The sequence below is a fragment of the Equus caballus genome, chromosome 6 (assembly GCF_041296265.1).
Source record: "Equus caballus isolate H_3958 breed thoroughbred chromosome 6, TB-T2T, whole genome shotgun sequence".
Lineage (NCBI taxonomy): Eukaryota > Metazoa > Chordata > Mammalia > Perissodactyla > Equidae > Equus > Equus caballus.
In genome coordinates, this window is record NC_091689.1 from 96,779,367 (window position 1) to 96,794,732 (window position 15,366).

The following is a 15,366-nucleotide window of genomic DNA, read 5'->3' on the forward strand; positions in this document are numbered from 1 at the left end:
AGATTACTGATTAGTAGGTGAGAGTTGGATAGAGAGTCGAGTCAGGAAGAGCAGTTACTAGACTATCACTATAATCGAATTCATATACAATAAAGATGTGACTAGAGATAATAGTAATAATGGAAAGAAAAGGATTAATGTGTGAGATTTTTTATAGAGAGATTAAGCAAGATTTGGGGAGTGAATTGCGGAGAATCAGGCTAAGAAGGAAGTCAAAGATGGCCAAATAGAGGACAAAGTGGTAGCACGCCCTTCGAAGAAAATATGAGCAGGGGCAAGTCTGAGCGGAGAGGGAACCAGTTTGATGGTGGACACGTTGGGCCTGGTTCAAATGTTGAGAGGCAGTAAGAATTACTGAACGAGCGCTGGATAGTGATCAGGAACCTGAGCTCTAGTTGCGGCACTGCCACTAACTCACTGTGAGACACTGACAGACACTGTTGGAGTCTGCCCAGCATCCGTTTTCCACTGCACTTTCTTCCTTTCTAATCTAAAAGAAACCAGATTTAGTTTCTGCAGCTACCCAACTTGGTAGTGCCAGGTGCTTCAGAGGGGCCTGGACTCAGCCTCAAAGGGTGAATTCTGATTGATCTAAGCCAGTGACATGTCCATTCCCAGGGCATGTCACAAGTCTGGCCAATGAAGCACAAGGAAAGCCAGCTTTGTGCTCGGGGGTAGTGTACACTCACTCATAAGAGGAGCCACACCAGAAGAGGCGGTCTGTCCTTTCAACGGACATTGTCAGGTCTGAATGGGACACTAGCAGCTGCTACAGCCATCTGACCAGCAGGCGCTGGCCTGTGGACAGACCAATGTGCTGAGGATGGCAGAGCCAGTGGAGAGAGAGAAACTGGGTCTCAATGGGGTCATTGAACTGCTACATTAACCAACTCGAGCATACCATTCTCTTGAACTTCTTGTTACAGAAGATGACACATTTAAGCCAATTACATTGGGATTTCTGTTATTTGAAGCTGAAGCCATCCTTACTAACCCAGCAGCCTTGGCCCAAATCAATTTACTCACCGCACATTTCCTTCACTGTACATTGAGAGTGGTTTCTTGAAGAACTCTTCCAGCTTTAACCACCCACGATTTTATTATCACAGGTAGAAATAGATGTTAGAAAAGAAGAATGAGCATCTAGAGAAAGATCTAAACGAAAATACAGATATAGTGCGAGACTCACAGTCTTGGGGGAAATGAGATTGCCAAGTGAATCTTGCTGGTTGCTACATATGTTGGCAATACCATCTGCAAAGAGGGCATCATTAGCATTTTCTATGAGCAAACCAAGACACAAACGTCAAGAAAAGTATGAACAATGTCCCAGACTCTAAGAGATGGTCAAATTTTCAACAGTATCACATGTTTCAGACAGTCAAGAAGAATGAAGACTGCGAAAAAAATCAAATGCCTTGATGGTTAGGAGGTTCTGAACGCTTTGAAGGTAACAGTTTCTGGAGAGTTCTAGGGGTGAAAGAAGGGAGTGAAGAGTGGGAGACGTTAAGGAAGTGAGGACCACGTTTAGCAGAAGTCCAGCAGTCAAAGAGAAGGGAAAGATGAAACAGTACTTCAAGGGAGCAACAAGTTCAGTGGGAAATTGTTTTGTTTCTTGTTTGTAAGGTGGAAAAGACCTGAGCATTTGGGTGGGGAAAGGGAAAGGAGCCACGGAGGAGAAGAGCAGAAGGTGCAGGGGGAGGCGGGCCTCGCTGATGCGCGAGACCTGGAGGACAGGGGAGGAGGTGTGCTCTCTGCCTTCCTCTGTCGTCTGCGTCCTGAGCCCTGGTTGAAGTGAGGGCTCTGAGGGCGGACCAGAGGGCAGACAGAGCGATGTAATCACTGCCACAAGGTATCAATAATGAATGAACACTCTTTCTTTTACGCATTGTTTTAATGGCCCTTCATAAAAAGACCATTGGAAAAACACCAATATATCTTTCCAAAGTTTATTTTTAAAATGCATAATTAATATAGAAAAGTATCACTGTACAGTAAAAACCAATATTTATCTCATTCTTCTAACAGAACATGACCTACAAAGAAAAAGATGAAAAATATTATTAAAAATAAAATGGTTTTATACTGGGTCCCAAATCTCACTGTGAAATTACCTAGACCTACATTATAGAATAATAAAAGTTACCATTTAGTAAGAAATTATTATATGCCAGGCCCTGTGCTAAGTACTTCTTACACATTACCTTATTTAATCCTCATAGCACACTGTGAGATGGGAATTACTAATTTTATTCTGAGCTGAATAAACTGAGGCTCAGAGAAGTTATAGCTCTAAGATCCACCTACTGCACTATCCTATATCAGTTTTCATAAGTGAAACAATTATTCACATACACCAAGTGTTAACTGTGTTCTAGGAAGTGCCAGGTACCTCCTACTCTCGAGGCAGCCACGTGAGGTGTCTGTTTTTATTACCCTCATTACAGATGCTAATCTAAGGGCCAGAAAATTAGCCATGAGATGCTAGAGCCCATCCTTTGAACCAATACGTTCTGGTGCCTACAAAGATTTTTAAAAATAAAGTCGAGGGAAGAGCCTTTAATTTGAAAATGTCTTTATAGGATCATGTAACATATCCAGCAAGTATGAGACAAATCCCCAGTTCTCTGAAAGAATAAAGTACAGCACCAATTTCCAAGGATGGACATGTTGCCTCTAGCACGTGAGCTTAGCAGTGTAGTTAAAAATCTTTTGAGTCAAAATTGAATGCCAGTCATGAGACACTAAAGTGTAATCTGTTGAGGACGCTCTCTTTATAACACAGGCAGTACAGAGTTGATACTCCAAAGGAAAGAATGTGTTTGTTCTGTGGCGCAATTCACTGTTAGCTTCCTGTGCACCCTGGCTGAGGCCTTTAAAGGGCCCAGCTCGTTTTTTTCTGAATTCAAAAGTAATAACTAGCATAATCAGAGATACTGCAAAGCATCTTTTAGCAAATGAATATCATTGCTCCATTTAATAGAAAGAGAAACATTAGATAAAAGACATTCTAGAGCCTTAACACATTGGTTGAAATCTACGCTCTTCCACTTAGCAATGCGACCTTTGGTGATTTTCTTATCATCTCGGTGCCTCACATCCTCAACTGTAAAATGGGGAAATAATGAGATTAAATGAGTGAATGCATGCAAACCCTGGCACATGGCATTCACCATACAAGTGTTAGCTGTTAGATGCACCTGGGTGTTTATAACACCATTTGTGGTGGCCTCAGTTTACTCTTGCCTGGCTGGATAAACAAAAATTATAAGCTCAGAAACCTTTTCCTGGACCGGCAACTGCCCTGGTCACCTTGAAGCAAGGGCAGAGCATCAGTGAAGACGGAGGCACAGGGGCAATTCCTCACCTCCAACCAACGCATGAGTCCTAAACTAGCAACAAAAGGTTTTCATTCCCACTGAGAGAGCTAATTGAATTTGTGTGTGTGAGGAAGATTGGCCCTGAGCTTACATCTGTTGCCAATCTTCCTCTTTTTGCTTGAGAAAGATTGTCACTGAGCTAACATCTATGCCAATCTTCCTCTATTTCCTATGTGGGACGCTGCCACAGCATGGCTTGATGAGCAGTGTGTAGGTCTGTGTCTGGGATCCAAACCCACGAACCCCAGGGCCACCAAAGTGGAGTGCACAAACTTAATCACTACGCCACCAGGCTGGCCCCGAGAACCTATTGAATTTTTTAACATGCTTTTTCCCTTGTGGTTTTCTCAAGTCAATTCCTAGGTCGTTCAAGAATACTCAAGGCTGAAACCTATTAACATTAGTTTTTTTATCAATATTAGGTTACCAGTGTGAATATCTAGTGAACACAAGAGAAATGCCAAGCCCATTTTCTTAATGAAGAGCCTTGCTTTCATTAAGTTCAAATAACAAATAAGTATAAGATCATGTAGAAGTACAGTGTCTTTTATTTCAACAATGTCCAGTGTTTAGCCTAGATTTATGCTTCCTGTGGGTTACAGCAAGGAGAAGCTCAATCTAGACAAGATCCACATGTCCGCTTAGTTTCCTCTGAACCTGCTTTGAACTGGCAGCTAAGGAAAAGCTGCCATTTGTATAATTCATTTGCTCCTTTATTTTAACCTAGGCATCCTTCCTACCTCTCAGGTGCCTCGAGTCCCCGGGAATTGTTTAGGAGTAAGGCAACCATGGTCTTTGCAACTATTGATAGATATTGACAGCAATAAAATAGTAATTTCTGTTCAAATCAGCTCACTTTCTCATGTTGCGACTTATCAGCTTTTAGATTTGGGTCGTGGTTGGCTAAGCGAAGCCAGGAAGCCAGCCAGCCCTGTAATCAGATCCTGGAACAACGCCAGGTTTCAGCTGCCAGAGCAAAAGGAAGACAGAATCTTGAGTCCAAAGGCAGACCCAAGGCTAAGAGCATATGCAGGCTAGAATCATACCACAGAGTCAAAGCGAGTCCGAATCAGGGGCACATGTCCAAGCAGCAGTGGGCAGGTACACGCTAGACAGTCTGTAGCGTGTGACAGCCCAGCAAGCAGTCCATGTGAACAGTGCCCCATCGTGCAGCACAGAACTTGCACAACCTGGTCAACCCTAACTCAAGGAGACGTCAGAGGGAAACTAGAATTCAAGACAAAAAGCAGTCTCTGAAAGGGTGGCAGTATCTGTAGGATGTGTTTGTTATTGCAAAACAAGGCGAGAGCTCGAGGACCGAGGACCTGGATCACAAAGAACAGAGCAGATCGCAGAGCTCTTGCTCCCTCAAGGAGCCGATGCCCAGAGCTTCCACAGCGGCCCGCTCGGGAAGGAGACCAGTCCAGGAGCTGGGCCCGAGCGAATCCGCAGGCAAAAGGACTAGTGACAGTGGGGTCTGGAGCCAGCTCGTGTCAGCTCGGGAGAGCTAATTGTTAAAATTGAAGGAATTTTGCAAGCCAGCTTTAAACAGAGCCCTTAATAAAAATTAAGTTATATAAACTTACAATTAAAGACATAATAAAAGCAAAGATAAATACTCAAAACTCACCAATTCCTAAGATTTCAGTACATTGTGCTCTTGCCTGTGCTCTTGAGGTCACCTACGTCTGTTGTCCCTGTGGCGTGGAAACACTTTATGATGAGATGGTACTGCGCATCCCTTCCCACTTCCATGTCCAGTGACGTCACATTGGCAGTTTGAAACCGACCCCGATGGGAGCCTGTACACATGGAAATCAAAAAATACAACAAATCAGGGCTTTGAGGGGCAGGGAGGGGGCAGCTGTTAAGCACATACGCACACACCACTGGTTAGTGTCCCCATTACAGAGTTATAGCATTGAAGAGTATCATATCCGTGGATGTGCAAAGGACAAAGCATTTGTGAGTGCACCTTGCAAATTCCTACACACAGCAAATAACAATCTTCACTATCTGACCCCAATCTACCTGTTCGGGTTTAGCCCGTACCCTCTATTTTCTGGCCCTAGCCAACGTCCCACCAATAATAGACCATGTGTTCCCATGCATCTATCTATTCAACAGACATTTACGAAGCTCCTACTGAATACCAGGCACTGTGCTCTGGACTGAGGGATCAGATGGAAGGAATCCTTCCCGCCTCCAAGGAGGTCACAGTTTCAGAAAGAAAGGGAAGCAGCAAATAAACAAATGCGTCCAATAGGGCATGGCAAGCGCCACGATGGAGACGGGTGTGTTCATGGGCTTTGTGGGAACGCGGGAGATGTACCCATAAGTAAGGACAACAAGGAAGGCTTCCTGAAAGAGGCAACAGTTAAGCTGAGTCTTGACGAGGCAATGTGCTTTAGTGATTAAGCACACAGTCCTTGAGTCGGATTTCTTGGGTTTGAAGCCCAGCTCCACCAGCTTACTAGCTGGATAGCCTTGAAGAAGTTACTTAACCTCTCTAAACCTTGTACATTTTCTCGAAATCTACAAAATGAGAGCCCTTCATCACAGGGTTATTGCAGGGATTAAATGAAATAACAAGTGAAAGGCATTTACCACAATGCTGGTGACACATAAATGCTATTATGACATTTGGCTTTATATTAAGTACTGGCCAAGTGGGGAAGGGCAGAAGGAATGTTTCCGGTAGAGAAAAGGGTGCACGCAAAAGCCTAGAGGCATAAAAAGTTATGACATGTTTCCCCAAATGCTTTTTTTAAAATATGACTCTAGCCCAAACAACAGGGAAGTGGAAATTTACCATCTTTCAAGAAAAAAATTGCTGCTTCTGTAACTATCACACCCAGTTGTCAGACCCAGGAGTTGTCTTATGCGCCAGCCTTCCACGCACTCCTGCGTCCACTCGGTCACCGCGTCCTGGAGTGAGGGCTGCCCCACCAGCTGCCACGACGTCCGCTCTGTACTTCCTGCCCATATGGCGCAACACTGTTACAAAATACAAGAAGAGCGAATTATCAGAAAAATGAAATGAAAAGCAAAGATCTACCAAAGACAAGTACAATTTTTTTATTATTAGATCTAACAGACGTAAAATTACTCCTTTAACTTGCCACAAAATTTCTGAATTCTTACTCTCAATTTCTGTATTGACAGTGGACTGGGAACACACAGTTCACAGACCGTCGCTCCTTCAGGAACCACACTTGGAGAAGCATCCCTGCAAATACCTCAGCGTCTCTAACACATCCCACTTTCCTCAGTTCAGCCCTTAGGGCTTCATCATTCCTCCTCTAAACAACAACCTCCAAAACGTTGCCTCACTGCCTCCAGTAGCTTACACCCCTCCTATCCATCCTCCACGTTACAGCCAGTCACAGCTTTTTATTTTTTTATTTTTTGTTTTTTTTTTTTTTTTAAAGATTTTATTTTTTCCTTTTTCTCCCCAAAGCCCCCCCGGTACATAGTTGTGTATTCTTCGTTGTGGGTTCTTCTAGTTGTGGCATGTGGGACGCTGCCTCAGCGTGGTCTGATGAGCAGTGCCATGTCCGCGCCCAGGATTCGAACCAACGAAACACTGGGCCGCCTGCAGCGGAGCGTGTGAACTTAACCACTCGGCCACGGGGCCAGCCCCCAGTCACAGCTTTTTAAATCCCAAATCTAATTATGTTGCTCTCCTGTCTAAAACCTGTCAATTATTTTCCATTGCCTTTAGGATAGAGCCTAAAACTTCAACATCTGGCCTCTGCTTCCTTCTCGAGTCTCTTTTTTCACTTCCACAGCCCCGACAAACACACACACAGAGTCTTGTCCTCTGTACTAAAGGTTTACCAAGTGACTTGCAGGTCCACAAACTGCTCGCTGTGTCACACCTCCACGCCTTTGTTCACATTCATGCCTCTACTTTTCTTCACTTCTCCATCAAAAGAAAACTGCTTACCTTCCAAGATCCAGTTGAAGGGTCACCTTCTCTGTGAAACTTTTTCTGACTCCATCTCCCTGCCCAACCCCTGCTTCGGAGACCTGACACCCGTTCCTTTGTGTATTCACTGCACCCTATACCTGTTGTCATGACTATAGCATTTATCACACTTATTCGTGCCTGTTTTCTTCACTGGGAAGACAGAGAAGAGATGGAGAGAAGAGGATTGGCTCGAGAGACGCTTAGGGGTTGAGCTATGAGAACTTCATTGATCAACAGGAATGGGGACGATGATTTCCAGATTTCCGGCTTGGATCACTGGTGCCAATCATGGACCAGAGGATGAGAATAAGGAGACCTAGGAGGAGAAATGACACACGAGCCCCCTCCTTTCTGCTCCGTGGCAATCTCAAAGCGTCATGCTCTTTTCAAGCTTCACCGAAGGTGCACGCCCATAATCTCACTTGTTTCTCCTTCAGGGAAAATGGCCATCATGAGGCAAGAATCTCTCCACTTCCTTGTTCCGACCCACTAAGCTGTCTGCATCCTCCTCCTTCAGGCCTGGGTGGAAGAGGGCCCCCGGGTCTCACCTGGCCCTGTGCCCCCGGAACTCAGCCCAGCGAGAGCCCGTTCTTACACTGTTAACCTCTCCCTCTCCACCAGCTCTTTCTCGCAGCATGTGGCTTTCAAATGTCTCCCGTACTAAAGAGAGTCCCCTCCCACTTGTTGCTTATTCCTTGTTTTTCTTTAACAACCAACTTTCTTTAAGATAAATAACTACCAAGTTCAAGTTGATTTGCAGCACATTGTTGTTGTACAAAGCTCAAAAATACATAGAAGTAGGAAGGAGAGATTACTGACTTGTAATTCCACTACCCAGAAAAAGATCTTGCTAATAAATTGGCACATTTCTTTCTAGCAATTTTTCTGTGTAGATATATATGTATGTATAAATGTCTATTTTATCAATACTTTTCACTTCAAATTATAAGTATTTTGCATGGTATTTAAAAAAAATTTCCATTAGCATCATTTTTGAGGATGCATAAATAATCTATTGTCTGGCTATACCAAAATTTATTTAATTAATTCTTGCTATTGAATTTTTAAATTTTTCTAGTATTTTGTGAAGATAAATAGTCTTGTATATTATAAACACTTCCACTCACATTTCAGATTGTTTCCTTAGGATAAATTTCTAAAAATGAGACTCCTGTGTCAAACAGCATGAACATCTTTAAAGTTTTGGATACATTTTCCCAGAAAGGTTGTACCAAAATACATTCTTATTCACTCCACCTTTGCCAGGTTTATTATCATTAAAAAAAAGAAAGAAAGAAAAAGAACTTTTTTCATATAATAACCAAAAATAGTATCTAATTGTTTTTTTCCACATTTCTTTAATTGAGTGAAAGTGGCCACTAAACTGTACACTAAAAATGGTTAAGATGGTAAATTTTATGTTATGTGTATTTTACCACAATAAAAAAAAAATTTTTTAATGGTGAAGCTGGGCATTTTTAACATTTATTAGTCATTTCTATTTTCTCTTTGGCCAATTAGGTACTCATGTCCTTTGCCCATTTAACTATTAGGTTCTTAAGATTTTTCTTATTTATTTTTATAAGTTCTTTATATATTAAAGACATTAAATCTCTTGCTGTCAAATTTATTGAAAATATTTTCCCCTATTTGTTTTGTCATTTAAGTTTGTTTATGGGTTTAGATGTTTATGGAAGGCAGGGGTAGTGTAGAGACATTTAAAATTTTCATATGCTCAGATCTTTCAGGCCCGGCCCCATGGCCGAGTGGTTAAGTTCGCATGCTCTGCTTCAGCTGCCCAGGGTTTTGCAGGTTTGGATCCTGGGCGTGGACATGGCACTGCTCGTCAGGCCACACTGAGGCAGCGTCCCACATGGCACAGCCAGAGGCACCTACAACTAGAATATACAACTATGTACTGGGGGGCTTTGGGGAGAAGAAGAAGGAAAAAAAGAGATTGTCACAGCAACAGATGTTAGCTCAGGGCCAATCTTTAAAAAAACAAAGGCTACTTTAATAATTTCCTTTGGGCTTTCTTCCATGGCTATTATGCTCAAAAAGTCCTCTTGCAGCCCCCCATCAAGTAATTATTCACCCATGTTATTCTTACAGGTATTGTTCTCCAGTCCTAGCTGTAAAACAAAGATGGACACACTCCTCTCTCTCACAGAATGCTCCTAGCCAGTGAGGGAGACACACAGAGACAGACGAATCCAAACGCGTCCAGACTGCAGGAGGATAGTTCATCCCGCTTAACAGAGGCTCATGACCAGGTCAGGGGCCAAATTTACCTAAAGCAGCTCATCTCCTGGTTTCATTGTCATTTATTACCTTTGGACCATTTAACACATTCACAAAACTGTGCTGTTTCTAGAAATATCCCAAATGGGAATGTGATAGCGCATGCCAGCTAACCAGCCCCTTCTTCCTGGCTCCGGAGGTTTTAAAAACAATGACTCATGAAATATTTCCCAGGCAGCCGTCCATCCACTCTTCCCACAAGTCTGATTCTGCCAGCCTGTCTTGATTTTATCTAAGAAATTATATCTCAATTTCAGTTTTATTAGCACGTTTACTACCTTGCTGTTTTTCAGAAAACACTTTAAAAGGAAACATAAATTATAACGAAGATAAATAAGAAATGAAACCCCTCAGATATACAATGGCTGTGACTGTTAATAAGTGAGCATTAACAAAGGTTTCCAGAAATTAACCAGCACAGATGGGCGTGGCCGTCGCTGGTGAAAGACGTCTTCATGGAAATGCTTTGCTTCAAGGGTTCTGGGAAATGTTGGAACATATGCCCTGCTTACAAGAGCGTGAAACTGGTCCAACCTTTCCATCGGATGACTTTCAACATGAGTTAACAGGCTCAAAGGAGTTCAGGCTTTTTGATGAAATGATTCCATTTCTATTTTAAAGAAATCATCAGAGATTTATGTATACAGATGATCATTGCAGTGATACGTATTATGGCAAATGTTCTAAATGGCCTCAAAAATAGGGTATAATTAGATAAATTATTAGTAGAGCCACACTACAGGATCCTACATAACCATTAAAAATTATGTTTTCAAAAAATTCTTACGTGTAATGACATAAGAATATGCTTTCTAAATAGTGTAAGATGAAAAAAATCAGGTTACAAAAGATATATAAAGTTGGTTCTAATTTAGGTATATGTTGCACAGAAGAGACTGGAAGGAAATACACCAAAAAGGCTTTCGGTGGCTAGAGCGATTAAAGACGTTCTTTACATTCTGGATTTTCTAAATTTTCTGCAATAAACTAAGTTCTATGAGGAAAAAAAGCTATTTTTTATAAAACGTTTGCTTTGTACAATAAAAGGAGAATCCTTATAACTGGTTGTGAGTAGGCCTATTTTCACCCAGACCAGTTTCCAGAAAACTGAGCAATGTTTAGAGGTATGGAGCTTACTGAATGCTTCCAGGGAAAGGATATAAAAGACTTGCTTCCCCTTTGACTTGAAAGATGACCCAAAGCGTGTTCCAAATTCCTCTATGGCCTCATGGCATTCTTCATAAAGACCCATCACTTCTTAGGGAAAATAATAAAGAAAAACATATTGAGTGCCTACCATACGCCAGGTAATGTCACAAACATTATCTTGTTTGATCCTCGCAGAACTTTGTAACGTTGGGTTTGAATGCATTTAAGCAACTTATCCAAAGTTACAGACGTATTAAACATTAGAGACGAGATTTGAAATCGAGCCCACTGACTCCAAGTCAAGAGCCCATCACAGCTGCCTTCCGTATGTACATCCGCTCAGCGGAGAGATATCGAGTCCAAAGAGTGTCCATGTCGTTTCAGGCACGTACTTGCCAGCTTAGAGAAGTCAGATATTCATATTTTGCACTCGTTTGTTAGGTATATGGTAACAAACAAATATATTTTTGCTATTTGTCATTTATTTAAGTTTTGCTGTCCATTATTATCAACATGAAAGTTAAGTTTCAAACTGTTTCATGCAGAACAAATACATGGTTCTTCTCAAACAACAAGGCTTCCCTAACATTTTTAAAGGATTCATTTAGAAACACTTGGGTCACAGACTGTGTATTTAAATTTACCTTTCCAGATTCACTTCTTTAAACCACTTCCCAAGTCATTAGAGATATGTGCTCGCCTTGACTGGCATCCCCTACGTACTCCCAACCCTCCCCTGGTCCCCACGCTTCCTACCACATCAAAGAAATCAATCACACTCATTGCCATTAATCCCAGACTAAAACCGTTTTTCAAATTTTGTTCAACGTTTGTCCACTAAAGACAGTTCTCCAGACCGGCCAGTTCTGCGTTGATCGTTTGCTCTGTACTTTCCTATTAGTCCTGTATTTAGTATGTCCTAAATTATTTCATACTTCTCCATATATCATTTTGTGTTTGTTCTATCACTTTATTTCTACCTGTTTACATTTGAGGTTTCTCGGGAATCGTGACCATGTCTCTATCTCTCTTACATTACTCCAGACGCTTTGTTAAGTGTTATGTACATTTCTTTATTCCCTATGTGCATAGTGGGTGCCCAATAAATCCTCGTGAATTAACTATCCTCAGCTCCTATTCACCTACAAACACAGATTCTCAAGAAAATCAACAAAACGGAAAATGGAGAGAAGGAGAGGACACCCCACTGTGAATTAGCACGTAAGCCTAATCTCTCTTTGGCTTTGCTAGTTTCTCTTAGGCTGGAGAAAAGAAGTTTGACATGTCTCGTAACTTTTCTAGGAACTGCGCCATTGATGGCCAATTTCAGAGAGCTGTCACTGTTTGCCATTGTGATTGAATCTTAATGGAAATATTATGAAAGTTCAAATTACATTAGTTTGGTCCTTTATGTGGAAAAACTTCATAATGTTCAAAAATATCACCATGTATTAATTTGCCCCTAAAGCTGTTGAATGCTTCATATTAAAGAAAGAAAACCCGATCTGATCTAAAATCTTGAATACACGAGAATTTCTGCTAACTGAACGTGTGACCTTACTGAAACCATTTACCCACTTGACAAGCAGTTTCCTCATCTCTGCAGTAGGGGTAACAATTCGCTGCCCACCTCAGCTGGGTGGTTGGAAGATCCTAGGAGATGACAGATAGGAAAGCACATTATAAACGCTGATGAAATGCACAAACACGAAGTTACTTTTTAGGGCAGAGCTGGCCATATGCTCGTTCGGATATGATTTTAATATCTCTGATTATTTGCAAGGCTGTTAGATATGCTGCCCATTAGTGAGTGACCCCCTCTTGTCTTCACTGGAACCGTTTCCACCTCCTTGCTCCTTGCTGGCTTTAATGAGTGGCGGTCACCGTACACCACACGCTCTGTAAGAATCAGACTTGCTTCAGTCACTGGTAGCACAGTCTGATCATTTTGTTCCTCCAGCACAGACTGTTCCCTCAGGTGCGGTGAAAGACCCAGATCCACTTAAAACCCTTGCACAGTCTTCAGTGTACAGATAAATGAAGTCCATTCTAACGATGCAAAATAAACAAGTTTTCATGACTTTTCACCACACTCTATCAGTTCCTCTATAAAATCTTTGCTTTTTTAATTGGTTCTGGCAAAATTCCCAAATACGCACTCTTCCAAATGTTTAGTTATTTGGCAGTAGAAGTCCCAAAATATCCTTAAGTAATTAGAGGAAATAGAGAGGAAAGCAAAGTGTGAGAATCATTACAGGTAATACAGTGGCTGGAACACGCGCTTCCAGCAGCCCCTCATTGAAGCAACCAAGGAACTAAAAGCACCTCTATCTGAGCAAACCCCCACCAGCAGCGGGAATCAGGGCACAGGACAAGCACATCGCGGCAACGTCACAGACAATCTGCCAGACGCAAGGCAGACTAACCTGAGCAGAAGAAAGGAACCTTATGTCCAATGGGGACTTAAGTATAAGGCCCTCAATAACAACCCCTCACGTACAGGGACAGAGACTGGAGTCAGGAACATTCTAGAAAGCCGCCACAGAGACTCCAAGAAAAGAACCAGCCCCCGAGGGTATGCAGAAGATCTTGCTGTTGACACAGACATATGTTTTGTAACCCAAATATAATCACATCGTGCCCATTGCTCTTCTCTGATGGTTTCCCATATCAGAATATGGAGCTCCACCACATTATTTCTCATGTTTCAGTCACATCATCGCACAGCTGTATCACATCTGTATATATTGCCAGCAGTATAGTTAACTAAATTCCAAAAAGTGAATTGCTAGTCTAAAGGCATGTGAATACATCATTTTGATTAATATTGCCTAATTGTCCCCCTACAATTTCTAAGCAATCTATTTCTCACCACCAAAGGATAAAAGTGTCAGTATCTACAAATCGTCACTAATTATTATATTCGATTTTCAGTTTTAATTTCATCTATTTATTAGAATCTTTTTAATTTTTTGTTTACCACTTTGAAGGCAAAGGTGACGTTTCATGTTGCTTTAATTTGCCTGCCTTTGGTGACCAGTGAGGTTTAGCATCTTTTCACATATTTATAGGTCATTGTATTTCTTCCTCTGTGAACTTTCTACTCTTTCCACTCGCCTATTCTTCACTTGAGTTTTGTGTTATTTTTTTTCTATTGCTTTATAAGCAGGAGAAGAGTTAAGAGACAGATGCTGGAGCCCGGCCAGCTGGATTCAAGTCCCATCTCTACTGCTAAATAGGTAGATAACTCTGGAGAAGTTAACTAGCCTCTCTGTGCTTGTTCCCTCACCTATAAGATTGCAATAGCAATAGTCCCGACCTTGTAGGCTGCTGTGGGATTTTGAATGATCGAAATTAAAAAGCACCTAGAACAGTGCCAGGCACACAGAGAAATGCCAATAAATGTTAGCGACTGCCAGGAGCTCACTGAACAGGAGGGCCAGGAATCATTGGTCTGCAGCAATTATTCTCTTCTACTCTGTTCTTTAGGTTTTTGTTTTGTTTTGTCTTAATCTATCTTTCAGCATACTAAAGTTTTTCATTTTTATACAGTTAACTCTGTCAATCTTTCCCTTTGAGGAAAAGACTCGACTATGCTCAGAAAGGCAATTCTCACTCCAGGATTTTAAAAATCTCCCTCCACATGTTCTTCCAATCATTTTATAATTTTATTTTTTGACATTTGGATCTTTAATCTTTTTGAAATTTATTTTTATAAATTGGGTAAGATAAGACAAATTTTCTTCTTTTCCTAATGGATAGCCGATTGCCCTGCTTTGTTGCCTTTTCTCATTATTTAGAAATTCTCAAAATATTGATGTTCCAATTGGAGTTGCATTAAGTTTCCACATCACGTTGGAGAGGATTGGTACCTTCACCGTATAAGTTGTCCTGCCTTGGAACATGGTAGTTTCTCTACTCATTCAGGTCTTATGTTGTGTTCTGTGTTAAAGTTTTCTGGGTTTTCTTTATATAAATGTTACCCATTCCTTGCTCATTATATTCTTAAGCATTTCTCCTTTAATTTACTAACTAAGTTTGCTAATGTGATGAATACAATATTTCCAAATATGAGTCATCCTAGTTGATTATAGGGTTCCGTTTGATGATTTCTTATGAAATATGTCAAATGTACAAAGAAGTATTATAGATATTTAATTTATATGATGCTTATATATTTAATAGATAGTTAATATAGTATAAATTAAACATCTATGTATAATTTGTCATTGATCTTCATCAATTCTTAACACTTGTTCTATTTACCTAATTGGAGGGTGGATGGAAATTTATCAATGCAACCAAATTCCCTCACATACCTCCCCTAGCTTCCATTCTCCTTGTTCCCTACTCAGATATAAGCACTACTCTGAACTAAGGTTCATCATTACCATGGATATGTTTATACTCTCAACGCATAGGAAGAACCTGTAAATAATATGCAGTACTGTGTAGTATTTTTCAACCTGTAGACAAATTGCATGACTCTACAGCGTTACTCCGCAGCTTGTTTTTTGGACTTAAAAAATTTTTTATATTTTTAATTATTGGTGCCTGTAGCTC

The 15,366-nt window shown here is 41.1% G+C and overlaps 1 long non-coding RNA gene across 2 annotated transcripts; it reads right to left on the minus strand.

Moving 5' to 3' along the window:
• Nucleotides 1-1,935: 1,935 nt before the first annotated feature.
• LOC138924711 (uncharacterized) lies at nucleotides 1,936-8,015 on the minus strand. 2 transcript variants are annotated; one of them, XR_011439818.1, is made up of 4 exons: nucleotides 7,330-8,015; nucleotides 6,193-6,377; nucleotides 5,011-5,182; nucleotides 1,936-2,036 (listed from the first exon to the last, which is right to left on the minus strand). It is a non-coding gene; the product is annotated as an uncharacterized lncRNA (long non-coding RNA). The 2 variants fall into 2 exon arrangements; XR_011439819.1 differs by lacking the exon at nucleotides 7,330-8,015 and adding an exon at nucleotides 6,525-6,662.
• Nucleotides 8,016-15,366: the final 7,351 nt, after the last annotated feature.